Below are 14,042 nucleotides of genomic sequence, written 5' to 3' on the forward strand. Positions count from 1 at the left end.
CGTTTTATTTAAGAAATAAATAACTATTTTTGGAATAGTGGAAATTAAATTCCCATTGAAAAGAATGGCGAATAATGAAAATTATCATTGATAAAAATGATAGAATGATGAATAAATGTGTGTAAAGTCGAGAGCTGTTACATCCCGGTTTTTAATTGAGAAACTCACCAACATTCGTGTTGACAAAACTATTTTAACATACGTTTCATATAAATGAAGAAAATGGATGTTTCGTGAAGGATTCGGGAAAATGGTGTTGTGCGTTTGAATGAATGATAGTTGGACTTATAATTTATAACAGAACCGTGCATGTTTGACACGTGTAAAACTCTGATATTTAATAAAGTCTAACTAATGGTTCATTATTTTTTAATATGATTGGCTGAATAGCGTATGTCACCGCCTAAATTAACAAAATTAAGTATTCAGTTGCCAAGTTAATGATTTTTGGGGTGTGACATCAAGTTCGTTTAAAACTATTTTAACTTATATATATGTATAGATATTTTCGTTCGCTAAACTTTAAAATTCGTTAACATATTCGTTATTCAAAATAAAATATACCGTTAACATCAAAATTTCCATAAACGTTATAATATTCAAATTTGATACTAATCTCATAATTTATACTAATGTTAAGTTAATAATTTATTAATAATTCATTAAAATTCGTTAATGTATAAAATAATATTATAATATCCAACTCCACAATAAAATGTACATTCAACACTTCTAAATCCCGACAACCCGATTAGCTAATTTTTATAAGTCGTTAGTTAATATTGGTTTTGTACTTTTAATTCTAGTTCGTGAAGTTCAATTGCTTGTGTTTCATTTACGCAACTTCGGTTTTATTTCAAGTTTGTCTTCAACTTCAAGGTGAGTTTCTCACACCCTCTTTTACCCATTTTAACTATTTTGGGGGTAACATATATATTCTATCAATATTACAATTTCATTTATTCATTATTTACAAACTACAATTCGTTACATGGACTTGTGTGTTTATTTGCTTACTTGCTCAAAGATTACGTGCTCATGGTTTCCTCATTAAGTATGATCATACGCCCTCCTATTCACTTAGGACCTCGATGTTATGAGTGGAATAGGGACCCCGATCCGAGTACATTGGTTGTTACCAACAGAAAAGACACTTACTTACACTATTATCCGAGTATGTTGGTTGTTACCAACTGGACAGGACCTTACTTGCTCATTTACTTATATTAAACTGTGTAAGTTCACCAACTATTAAACTGTGTAAGTTCACCAACTATTCATTTAGTTGACTTTATTTTGTATATATTCTATTGGTACAATTATTAGAGGATGAAACGGGAAGACACTAGAACCTAGGTTATATAAATAAATGGACAAGTTGTTAATTGTTCTTGTATTTTTCCTTGTATTTCTTGCTACAAACTTGTGTACTTAATGTGTAAATTAATTAATGATAACATTGTCACTTAATACTGTCACATGTGGTTTGAGCAATCTGTGTGTCACACTCAGGCGTATTCCGCTTTAGCTGGTGTGTTACATCTGCGACTCCGACAGATGACCCCGCGTTACAACATGGTCATCAGTTGGTCATTTTTAGAGGCTTGTGAGGTACGAGATCGAGCAGCTAAGTACGTCGTCGCGGATACGTCAGTTACCTCGGCGCCGCTCAGCGTGGTGATAGATACGAGCTACCACCTCCACCTACTTTTGACCACGAAGCGAGCAAGTCGGGCGTTATACGCAAACGAGGCGGCGACGTGGACGAAGATTGTCAAGGATCAGGCGTCAGACGGAGGGCCGAGGACCACGTCGATGTTCATGCTAAGACGTTTACGGCCCCCGATATCGACGACACCTTGCTTTTATAGTTTGTATATATTTATTTTATTTTGCATAAACTCGATGTTTTGTATATAATAATGTTTTTGGTTTTGTGTATATACATGTTTATTGTGTTGGTGTATACGAGTATATTGTTTTGTTTTGAAACAAATTGTTATCAAAACACTTCTTTTTTATTTAAATTATTATATAAAAACAATAAATAAAAGGAAAAAAAATAAAATTAAAACATAAAACATAAAGGAAAAAACATAAAAAAATTAAAACAAAAAACATAATAAGACAAAATGATGGGTTTTTTTTAAAAAACCCCATCAATAGGCCGCATATAGTGATATATGAAGGGTTTTTTTTTTATAAAAGCCAATGGTGTGTCTAAAATTTCCTTATTTTTTACTTTTTGCACTAAAAGTGAGAAGAACTTTAACTTTAAGTGCACTGTAAAAAAAATGGGTTCATTCAAGAAAAAGGATAAAAAAACTATGTTAAGCTTATTGTTATGAAACTTTAACAAAAAAGAGGTTTTTTTATATAATAGAGAAACTAATGGTAAGCTTAATGTTATGAAACATTAATCATAGTAACTATTTGAATAACTTTAATTCATGACAAATCATTATGATATTTTCATTTGCAGGTTGCGTTAATAAAAAAACTTTGTTAACGGGTCGATGTATAACTAATGTTGATTTGTTATTATTATTATTATTATTATTATTATTATTATTATTATTATTATTATCAAATACTGAATGATGTTAATCAATCTTTCATAATACCGCGGGTCACTAGAAAAAAAGACAATTTTCTCCAAACTTTTCTTTTAATACATAACTGTCATTGTGCTGCTGAGTTGGGTCAAAATTTGACCTTTGTAATATTTTATCATCCTACTACCATTTTCATGTGATTTTAATTTAAAATATCAGTTCTGATGAACCAATATGATATGTGTTTTTGGTTTCAAGATGAATGCACATGGGCGTAAATAAAATGGTCGATTTCGTGGTACAGCAAACAAGCTGAGTGTGTGTGTAGTGTGTAATCGAGTGTATAAAACTTTCAAAGGTGCAACATTAGGATCTTCAAGTACTTGTACTTGTGTTTAGATGTAACCAATTAATCAAATAATAAACTAACTGTAGAGGTATCAGTTTGACTGTAAAGTCACAAATAATGGCTTTACATATTTCACTGTAGATGTATCAATTCGACCAGCTTACATATGAAAGAGGCAATTTGGGTTGTGTTGTATCCTTAATGGTTCAATTAAATTTAGCTAAATGAAAACTGGGTGAAAACTGTCGAAAGTGAATTTTAATCTCAATAAGTCGCTAATAACGAAACTGGGTTAGCCTTAATGGGCTAGTTAAATTTGCGTTAGGGTATTTTTCCTAACGAATTGATTAAGATTACCTAAAACGTAAACGGGTTGAAAGTTACTAAAGTATATTTTCATCGCCTCAAGTTAGTAAAATGGAAATGGGTTTTTAAGGATTTTGTTTTCATTTTTTAAAACATTTTTTAGTAGATTGGCTACAATTAGGTTCTACAACATACAAATATTCCTACCTAAACAATTATGCGCCTAAAGATGGAAAAACCATGAATACAAATTCAGTATACAAGTAGTTTTTTATTTTTTTATTATTTTTTTTTCAAATTTGTATGTTGTGAATACATAACTTATTTGAACACATAGTATAAATATAATATTTTTTTCCGCATATGTTATGTACCTATTTCTTAACTTTATTTGGAGTTTTAGTATTTGTATCATCCCGTGATTTATGTCGGTCCCGGTTGGGTATGGATCGCTCACACTCACAATCATGTCATAACTTACACAATCAATGTGTCGACACGAGAGTTAACGACGGGTTGCTAATTTGGGTAAGAGGTTTGTTTGTTAACGGCGGAATCAGAAACAAACAGAGTTATTGCTAAAGAAGTTAATAAATGTAACAGACATAAACAATCACTCAAAAGATTTCCATTCATATAAATGATTCATACAAATGTTAATATATTAGGGTTTATTGTAAGGAATGTATTTTTCAATAATAACCTAGGACGGCCGTCACACTTAATCAGGAATATTCGATTAGGTCTGAAAAGTGTAAAGTGGCGAATCGTCTGTGGTAGGCGTGCCCTAAATTATTCCTTTTATAGGCCCGCCACCACCTGACAGCTGTCATTCCTTCTAGAAACCCTAATGATTGGTACATAATCAAATTATATATTCAAAACTATACTAACTGTGAAAACAGGTCTTCCTGGTAGACTTTGTGACATTTGTCTTCTCTGAGTAGGCTTTGTGCCATTTTGTCCTTCATGAGTAGATCTGGTAACCTTGAAGTGTGCTCGGGAACAGTTCTCCGGGTAGACTTTACTTAGAGTATTTTCCTAAGAAAATATTCACCTAGCAGACTTCAATCTTCTTGACCATAGAAAACTTTCCTCGATATGGTCTTACGAGCAAACTTGTTCTTCTGAGGTCCTTTCAACTCTTTGTTAGGAGAATAACTTATTAGTAAAGCTTTTTGTGCTTGGTAATACTGTAGCTTGCTCGGAGTTGAACCTTGCCCGATGAGTCCTTAGGATAATTCTTAACTTTCATCAAGCATGCTCGGACCACTGTTTATTATTGAATACCTTGCTAGGTCTTCCAAGTACTTGACTTCATAAGCTAGGTTTGACCAAGGGTTTGCTAGTAAGCAAACCGTGCTCGGTAATGAAGAACAATCTTGCTAGACATAGTGAATCCTGCTCGGATACACTAAAGAAAAATTCATGAAGAGAACTCTGCCCGATAGGCAAAATATCATGCTCGGACAAGTAAAACTCTGCTCGGATGTCCAAGTGTGCTCGGTTCCATACTTAGCGATTTCTGAGGAGGTTGAGAAGATTCCAATCTTCCTTAAACTTCTTTTAGGTCAAATCTTTGACTCAACAATCTCCCCTAGATTGGAACACCTCAGTTGTCCCAAAACATCTCTAAGGTTACATACACTTAGTCAAAATACATATCAAATCAAAATCAAAATTTTTACATATCAAAAGTCAAAATATTACATATTCAAATTCTGTCCGTAGACATTACAAAGAAAAACTTATTCTAAGAATTATCTTCTTCCTGCATTGTGGGCTGCTTGTCTCCTTGCAACTAGAACTGTTCCTGCTCTTTGCTGAAAGATGGAAAGGATCTGATAGTAAGGGTGGTTTGTAGGAAATTTGAAACCAACAATGTCCTTCAGATCTCCCCTATGCAAATAAGTCAGGTCTTTGTCAGTTCTGATGATTCCCAAGATGAGTCCATCTGAATTTCGTAGAACATAGTGGCCTTCATTTTCCTTGTATTCAACCATTGTAATTCAGCCATTTTTCTGGACTTCATAATTGGGACGAGTCATTCTTCGTCCTATGCTGATGCATGTGTTCATATTTGACAAAGGATTCTTGTTTTTGACTCTTTAAACAAATTCATATTCACCATTTCTTATATTCCTCATCCTTGTAGCTCTTCTTGTCTCTTCATAGGTTGTCAAGTTCAACTTCTTCTTTTGATTAAGAAGTGGGAACCCCTTCTCAGCTTCACTTCTAAGATACTTTGAGAGCTCATTTTTCTGTCTTCCGGCCAACTTCCTTGTATCATGATAGTCATACAAATTAAGAGTTGCCATCTTCTCAAGTTGTTCCCTTGTATAATCAGCAAAGTCGTCTCTGAATATAATGTCTCTCAACTGTCTACTCTGCATAATTACCTTCAATGTTTGAGAGACTGAGTCATAGTATAAAGTCATAGGTAGATCCACATCAGATTGTGGTCTTGTTTCTCTTTGTGTTCCTGCTCTGCTTGACTCTCCTCTGCTTGTTGAGGCATGCATCCTTGAAGCAGAGGGCCTAGTTGGTATTGACTTCATTGGTTTTGTAGGCCCTATGACTCCAAATGTTTTTCTATACATTGCAACAATCCTCTCAGCGGGCAAATTGATCAACTCAGTCAGGTTTTCATTACCCTCTCTGAACAACCTTGCAATCATCTCCATAATCCTTTCATCATGTAATTGTCCAGCCGGTACAAATCTACCTCCAATAAAACTCCTTGGGTTTACACCCTCCAGCAACACTCTTTCCCATTCAGCCTTTTGTACAAAGAAGAGTTCTTTGAGTTGTGCTCTACCCAAGTTATCAAATACTTTCTCATTCATTCCTTTTTGATTCACCATGATATTTCTTAAAATCTGTATCATCTCATCATTTTCCCATAGATCTGTGGATTCATCCACTGGTTCATCTTTCGCTGAGATAGGTGTGTCTTGAGCTGTTGACCCTTTTGATTTTTCTTTTTCATTTTGAGCCTTTAATTTCTCCCTTAGAGTCATGATCTTTCTCTTCTTTACTGGGGGTTCATTTTGTTCTTCCCTTGATTGTATAGTAGAAGGATCAGGTTGCACTATTTTCAGTTTTTCTTTCTTTTGCAACTTGTTGTAAAGTGACTCAACATAAGCTTTATTTAAGCTCTCAACCATTTCAGGTTGCATTCCTTTGTCCAACAAATAACCACACTTGCCTGCATACTTCTTTCTCAAAGATTCAATTCTTTCAGCCAGTTCAGCTTCCCTTGCAAATTTTTCTTTTACATCTCTTGCAACAGCTTCTCTGGTGTTATTATATGCATCTCTAAGCTTTTCAAACTTAAAATGAGTCAGATCTTTTTCAGAGTAGTCATGACGTCTCAAATATTCCTTATACTTCTGACTATCTCTGTTCTTTTGCTGCATTTGTTTCTTAATGATATCCTTATCTCTATCCAATTTTCTTTGAAGCACATCATCATTCAAAGAAACTTGATCTTCAAAACTAAATCCAAGACTCATCAGCTTGATTACTAGAGAATTTTTCCTTTTAGCATCAATCAAGATTTGCTGAATGTTTGCCCTTTGATCTTCTGTCATTGTTACTTGTGGGGACATAACATCAGCATTTTCATCCACTTTACCCTCATTATTGTCATCATCATCATCATCATATGCATCCTCCTCCTCTGTTTATTCATTCACAGCATCAATCTTTGGTTCATTAGGATTTGGAATATTAGCAGCTGGAATATTTGGAGCACCTTGGACTACTTACTAATGCCTCAAATTTTGTAGAGGAACTGGCATTAATGGACTTGCTTGCTCATCAGGGGTCTCAACAAAATATTGGTTCTTATCATCCTATTTCCCCTTTTTCACAGATTCAGCTCCATTAGCCTAATCATGAGCTTTCCTCTTCCTTGAATATATCTATTCAAACCTGTTTACGTTCTCACGAATTTTTGAGGCCTTTGCCATCATCTCTTCAAAGTTTTCTTCAGTTTGCTTCTCAGGTTCCTTTTCAGGTTCCTTTTGAGGTTGTCTTGTTGATTGTGCAAACATACTTACAACTAAAGCTAGGGAATTATCAATTTCCATAGCCTTGTTCAAATTTATCAATGTCTCTATCACCACTTGATCATCAGCCTCTTCTTCATTAAGAACTTTGAAAATATTGGATTGATCAAGTTTCCCTGCTCTGCCAGTTCTTCTGCTGTAAGGGTTTGGGTAATGTACTCCCTTTCCTTTGTTTCATTTACAACTTGTTCTAATCTCCTAGCAGTAGCAGTGCTTTCATCTTCTTCCTCCTCTTCCTCAGTATTTTTCTTTTCAGGCTCATTCTCCTCCTCTTCCTCATCAACAATGGCTTTCCCTTTATCAAGGCTTCTTTTCTTATCATTTTCAGTTTCAGAGAGAAAATCATCAATGTCTTTGTCCAAATTATCCATCTCCTCATCATGCTCTACCCTCTTGGAGGTTGGTTGATCAGTTTCAGGTTCTATGAGTACTAGCTCCTCAGTAGCGGTATCATCAATGTATCACATCAGTCTGTACCTTAGTTGCAGTTAACACATCTGTTGCAATGTCAGTTTGAATATCAGTGGCAACATCAGTGGTAGTCACATTGTCATCAGTGACTTTTTCAACTTCATCCTCTACACCCTTTTCATTCCTCACTAACTCATCATCCTCTCTATTCACAACATTCAATACTTCATTGTTGACATCATAGTTTTGTTCTTCTCCCTCCAACTCATCAGCTTCATACTCATCCTCCAATATCATTCTGGGACCACTGTCCTCATCATCACTTTTATCATACGCATTCAGAATACAAGTCAAACCATCATCATCAGTTGACTTCACACCTGCTTCTACCGTAACATCATCATTAGTACCAACAGCATCAGTTGGTTCAATAATATTCTCCCCCTGTTTTGGGGCAGCTGAGGTCTTCTCAACCTCCTGCTCCAGGGTTTGAATTCGTGAATGGGCTAGGGCCAACTGAGCTTTTAACTCCACATTCTCTGTTCTCAATTCCTCATTTTCATTTCTCAATTTTACAGCCTCAATTATCAAATCAAAGTTTGTCTGGTAAAGGTTTGAAATATGGGTAGGGGTAGTAGGTGGTGATATATGAAATGGTTCTGGTAAAGGATTTGAGGTTTGGGTCTGGGGTTGGGTGTGGGTTGTGGTTTGAGGTGGGGTTTGATAAGTTTGGTCAATTGGTGATGGTGGGTAAGGTGGTGTTTGTGGTGGAGTGCCAAATGGGGTGGTTGGTGGTGTTGGTATGATTTGGGACTCCCCCTGAGGTTGTACAATATTATCAAAATTGGGATCACCTCCTTCATCATTACCATCATTATTATCACCATCTTCATTGTAATCATCTGAATCATCATCCCCTTCATCTCCTTCATCATCCTCACTCTCCTCATTCTGCTCTTCCTCCTCTGATATTAAATGAGGAATTGGGACAACTTCAAAACACTCCACCAGTAACCATGGAGCAATATCAAATACCTCATCAGGATTAAACCTGCTTGTACTTGCCAAATTTTTAATCCTTCTGAAGGTATCTGGGTTCTGTAAAACATGGGTAGTCCCAATAGTAGGTAATTCCTCCAACTCTTGGTTGAAAATAATCTGTAAGAACCTGGGATAGGCCAAAAATTTCTTCTTGTTTGTCCTTTTCATGTTTTGCACCATTCCTTCAAAGATCATCTTGGAGAAATTGAATGGTTGATTGAATAATACAACAATAGTGGTATTGGCCAGATCCCGACTCATACGAGTCCATGAGCCCTTTCTTGGAGCAAATCGATGAATGATGTGGTGGATCAAAAACTTGTAGATGTTGGGGAACATTCCCTTCTAGAATTGTCCGTCGTGTACATTCCCCTGATAACCCATAGTTTGAATAAACACCTTGAGTAGATGTTCTGTTGTAAGATGAATTGGGTTGGGGTTATTATCATTCAACTGTAAGCACCTCCGTATCACAGCTTCATTCACCCTTATCTCCTGGTTCGCAACAGTGGCATCGATTCTTCTCCCATTAACATCATCAATAAAGCCTCGCTGACCTCCAAAAGTCAAGCGAGCGATTCCTGTATATCACTGGATTCTCAGGTAAAGTGAAACGTATATTTGACCGTTTCAACCATCTAATCATTGAAGCAACTTCTTCATTATCGGGAGTGACTTGTAATAGAGTGCATATATTGTGCTTACGCTTAAAGGGATAGGATGGTTGATCAACATCCGCCATATCTGAAAACATAAACAAACACATTCAAAGTAGAAATTAGTCCTAAAGTTCACAACTTTAAGTAATTTCAAGTTATAATTTTGAAGAAGAATTAAAGAAATATCATTAAGAACATGATCTTCGACAAGTTTATAACCTACACACAAAACAGAGATTCAGTAATCATGGATAATCAGAGCTTATTATCACATAATCGTGGTCGGAAAACATTAAATTAAAGCATACCGAGTCGGATTGTGAGGGCTGATATATTAGGGTTAGGATTATAATGAATGTGATAAGTCGGTTTAGGTTTTCTGAGAGAAATCAGTGGAAGGAGAGAGAGAGAGGGAAAATAATGTTGAAACACTTCTCTCACTCCCTCTTATATACCTTTTGAAAGTGGGTTTTAAATGCTTTTTGTCGTTTAGTGAGTTAAAAGCTGTCATACAGTAATCTTATCTATTAAAAGCTTTAACACTTAAAAAGACCTTACTCTTTAAATTCGTTTAGCAAACCTTGCTTGGAAAGTCAGTTTTTGCAAAAGTATGCTCGGTATATTCTACTTTCATAAAGCTTGCTCGTTTTAGTGTTGGTGTAAATTAGAAGTTAAAATGAAGGAAGCTTACTCGAAATACTAGATTGCTCGAGAACTAAATCACAAGATAAAATAATCAAGTATAAAACATCAAGTAGGCAACCTTGCTAGGAATCATCAAAGATACCCGAATAAATAACATACTTCTAATTACTTACCTTAATCGAATAGCTGAACTTATCACAAACCTTACCCGAAAATGTAAACCGTTAGCAAATAATCAGTTGAGTAAAATGTTACACATAGTGTGCTTGAGACACTTGTTCAGTAAGAAAAGTGTGCTAGAGTTGGGTTCTAGACACAAAGTGTACTCGAAAGTCAAAAGTAAGAAATTACCAAGTATGTTGAGAGAACACTTGAAAATATCAAAGTGTGCTCGAAACATAAAGTGTGTCCGGAAGACAAAGTTTGCCCGAAAACACTTGTAATTTCAAATAAACATATTCACAATAATCATTAAGTGTGCTAGAATTTAAAGTTTACTCGAAGACAAATTCAAGCATACACTTAAAAGACAAAGCTTGCTAGAATTAATTCAAACAATCACAAGTGTGCTAGATAGTTTGAAACATTAAAGCTTGCTCAAAAGTGTCATTCATTCACAAAGCTTGCTCGACTGACTAAAATCAAAGACTAAATATCATAAAGCTTGCTAGTGAACACAGTATATCAAATAGCTTGCTAAAAACAGTTATACCTTCAAACAAAACACTAAGCATGCTCAAAAGTCTTAACTATATAAAAACTTGCTAGTAACTAGTAACATATCCAATAGCTTGCTAGTAAATAGTTATATTCCTAAACAAATAGGTAAGATCTGCTAGGCAATTCAAACTAAATAAAAGCATTTAAGATGCAAAGCTTGCTAGAAACAAGAATTATCTTTCAAATAGTTAAGTGTGCTTGAAAAACTTGAACTTGTTAAAGCTTGCTGGAAAACCTTTTCATACATAATCAGATATCAAGTCTGCTCGGAAGACTTAAATTTTAGATAAAATAGTAGAATCTACCAGAAAAGTATAAACATTTCAAAGTGTGCTAAAAAATCATGAACTTAGACCAAAATGCCTAAGTATGCTCGGAATGGTTATAAAACATCAAACCTTTCCCGAAAATACATATTCAACTTTTTGTGCTCGGAAAGGTTATAAAACACAAAACCTTGCCCGAAAATACATATTCAACCTTTTTGTGCTCGGAAAGGTTATAAAACATCAAACCATGCCCGAAAATACATATTTAACCTTTTTGAAGGCAAAATGCAACATTTTTTGACTTACACCAATTATCAACCATATTCTTCATTAAAGATCATTGTTTAAGACAAAATTGTGCGTTTAGAGATCAAATTTCAGTCATGTTTCCTTTCAAAACAGTTATGTTTCCTTTCAAAACAGTTTCTTTCTTTTTCTGAAAACATCTCAAGTATGGGATCATATTGACTAAGTAGCTTTCTCAATACTTCATTCTCAGCATTATTATGACAGTATAGACTGGTTAACAGCAGGTCTAGACTTAGCATGAATATCAATTCCTTGGTGATATGATTAATGTTCAATTAAGATGCATAATATTTAATGGATAACACATATTGTTTTCTGATGCTCCATATCTATTCTCAAGGCTTATTTGGCTTTCTCCAGATCATCCCGATTTGACTTTGACCATGTAAGTCCCGAATCTGGATCACTACAACTATGATATCAACCAACCAAGTATTAGTGCGGAATCCTAATACCCGATGACTCAAGAACAAGAATAAACATAATAAAGCAACACAAGCAATGCTTCAAAACACACGTATTATTATTATACGTTGGGTGCTTAAGCACAAATTCAACCTGTCTAGTAAACACGTAGACGGTCAAAACTTAACAAGTGAATGAACAACCAAAACCCTATACAATACACGCTATATATATATATATATATATATATATATGAAACCAAAACAACTAGACCAAATAACTCCCAAAAGCCCACCGAGATCCCTTAGGATCTCGGTTTACATACACGGCGCAATCCCATATTACATGCTTAACCTAAACACAAATAGACCAAGTACAAACCACTCTAATCTAGGCCCAACAATCTCCCCCTTGGTTTGTAGCATGGTCTTCAATCATGCTCCATGTAGTCAATATCAGCATCTTTCAATGCACCGGCCCAAAACTTGCATCTAATAATAGACGCTACCATACTTGTGTACTCCTTAGAAGCCACCTCAAAAAGTGGCTCATCTATTATTTGGAATGTGCTGAGAGTTTTAGTATCTTTTTCTCCAAACTTCAGCAGATCCCTTGGATCAACAAATCTGTATTGCCCTTGGCCCTTCTGTAATTTGACAACAACAGTGGCAGTTACGCTATCATAAATCCAGAATCACATGTTGTCCAATGTACCGTCTGGAATCCCGTCAGGTTCAGGAATGTGAGTGGCCTTCTTTGTAGCAGGCCACATAACGTTGACCATTGTCTTCCCTGTATTTGGATCCACGACCCCCTTAGCTTTCTTCAAGAATGATGTAGCAGTTAGCATTGTTGGAAAGCCTCGACCAACATGATTTCTCAAGAAATTCTAGAAGTTCGTAGCACGTTTATCATTGGAAGGATTGTGGAATGGAGAGTTAATCAAATCGCTCAGATCCACTTTAGTCCAAGAACAAATATCTTTCATCTTCTAGTAATACTCAGTGGTTCCCGACTTCCTCTTTACCCACCACATACACTTCTCAGCATCAAAACCCCACGATACAACTCCCGATCGATCACCATATTAATCTGAGAAGCCCTTTTGAAAAGTAACGACGAACCAGTCTGGATGGTCTGATGATTCGACTTTCTGGTTTGAGTTTTTCATCACCAACAGCTTTCTTTGAACTCTATCTGTCTTTTCTTTGGTGATTGGTGGTGCAGACATATAATGTTTCAAGGTTTCAGACTAATAAATTTTGTCAGTTGGGCGAATAGGAGAGCTCCTACCTTGATCAACGTGGGGCGTTTGAGAGTCCACATCATCATTGCCTTTAAATTCATCCCTAAACTTTGGAAACGGTTTTTGTTGGAGGTCAAGATACATAGCCATTAAACCTTCAATGCCTGACTGTAACTCTTTAATCTTGGAATCTTTATCAGATTTGCTTGCTTCCAATTCTTGAATACGGATATCTTTGACTACTGAATCTTGTTCGAGCTCAAAGACTCGACGTTGGAGGGCTTTTACGTCAACCGGAGCATCTTCCAGCACAATTCCCTTGCCTTTGTTCTGCATAAATTTTTCTTGCATGGCAAGAATCTGGGCAACCTTATAAGAAACATTTGAACTTGACTGACCTTGGTTTGCTGGGCCTGTTGAGCCTGAGGGAGCAGTAATGAATGGTTCATTATCTTCATCAGTTTGAGGGATGTATGACTCAAAATCAAAATCACGATCAATGTCATCTAACACCTGCTTTCTTCAAGAATGATGTAGCAGTTGGCATTGTTGGAAAGCCTCGATCAACCTGATTTCTCAAGAAATTCCAGAAGTTCGTAGCACGTTTATCATTGGAAGGATTGTGGAATGGAGAGTTAATCAAATCGCTCAGATCCACTTTAGTCCAAGAACCAATATCTTTCATCTTCTTGTAATACTCAGTGGTTCCCGACTTCCTCTTTACCCACCACATACACTTCTCAGCATCAAAACCCCACGATACAACTCCCGATCGATCACCATATTTATCTGAGAAGCCCTTTTGAAACTAACGACGAACCAGTCTGGATGGTCTGATGATTCGACATTCTGGTTTGAGTTTTTCATCACCAACAGCTTTCTCTGAACTCTATATGACTTTTCTTTGGTGATTGGTGGTGCAGACATATACTGTTTCAAGGTTTCAGACTAATAAATGTTGTCAGCTGGGCGAATAGGAGAGCTCCTACCTTGATCAACGTGGGGCGTTTGAGAGGCCACATCATCATTGCCTTTAAATTCATCCCCAAACATT

The sequence above is a fragment of the Bidens hawaiensis genome, unplaced genomic scaffold (genome assembly GCF_021521415.1).
Source record: "Bidens hawaiensis isolate Kalapana, Puna unplaced genomic scaffold, B.hawaiensis_p1.1 tig00001035_1, whole genome shotgun sequence".
Taxonomy (NCBI): Eukaryota; Viridiplantae; Streptophyta; class Magnoliopsida; order Asterales; family Asteraceae; genus Bidens; species Bidens hawaiensis.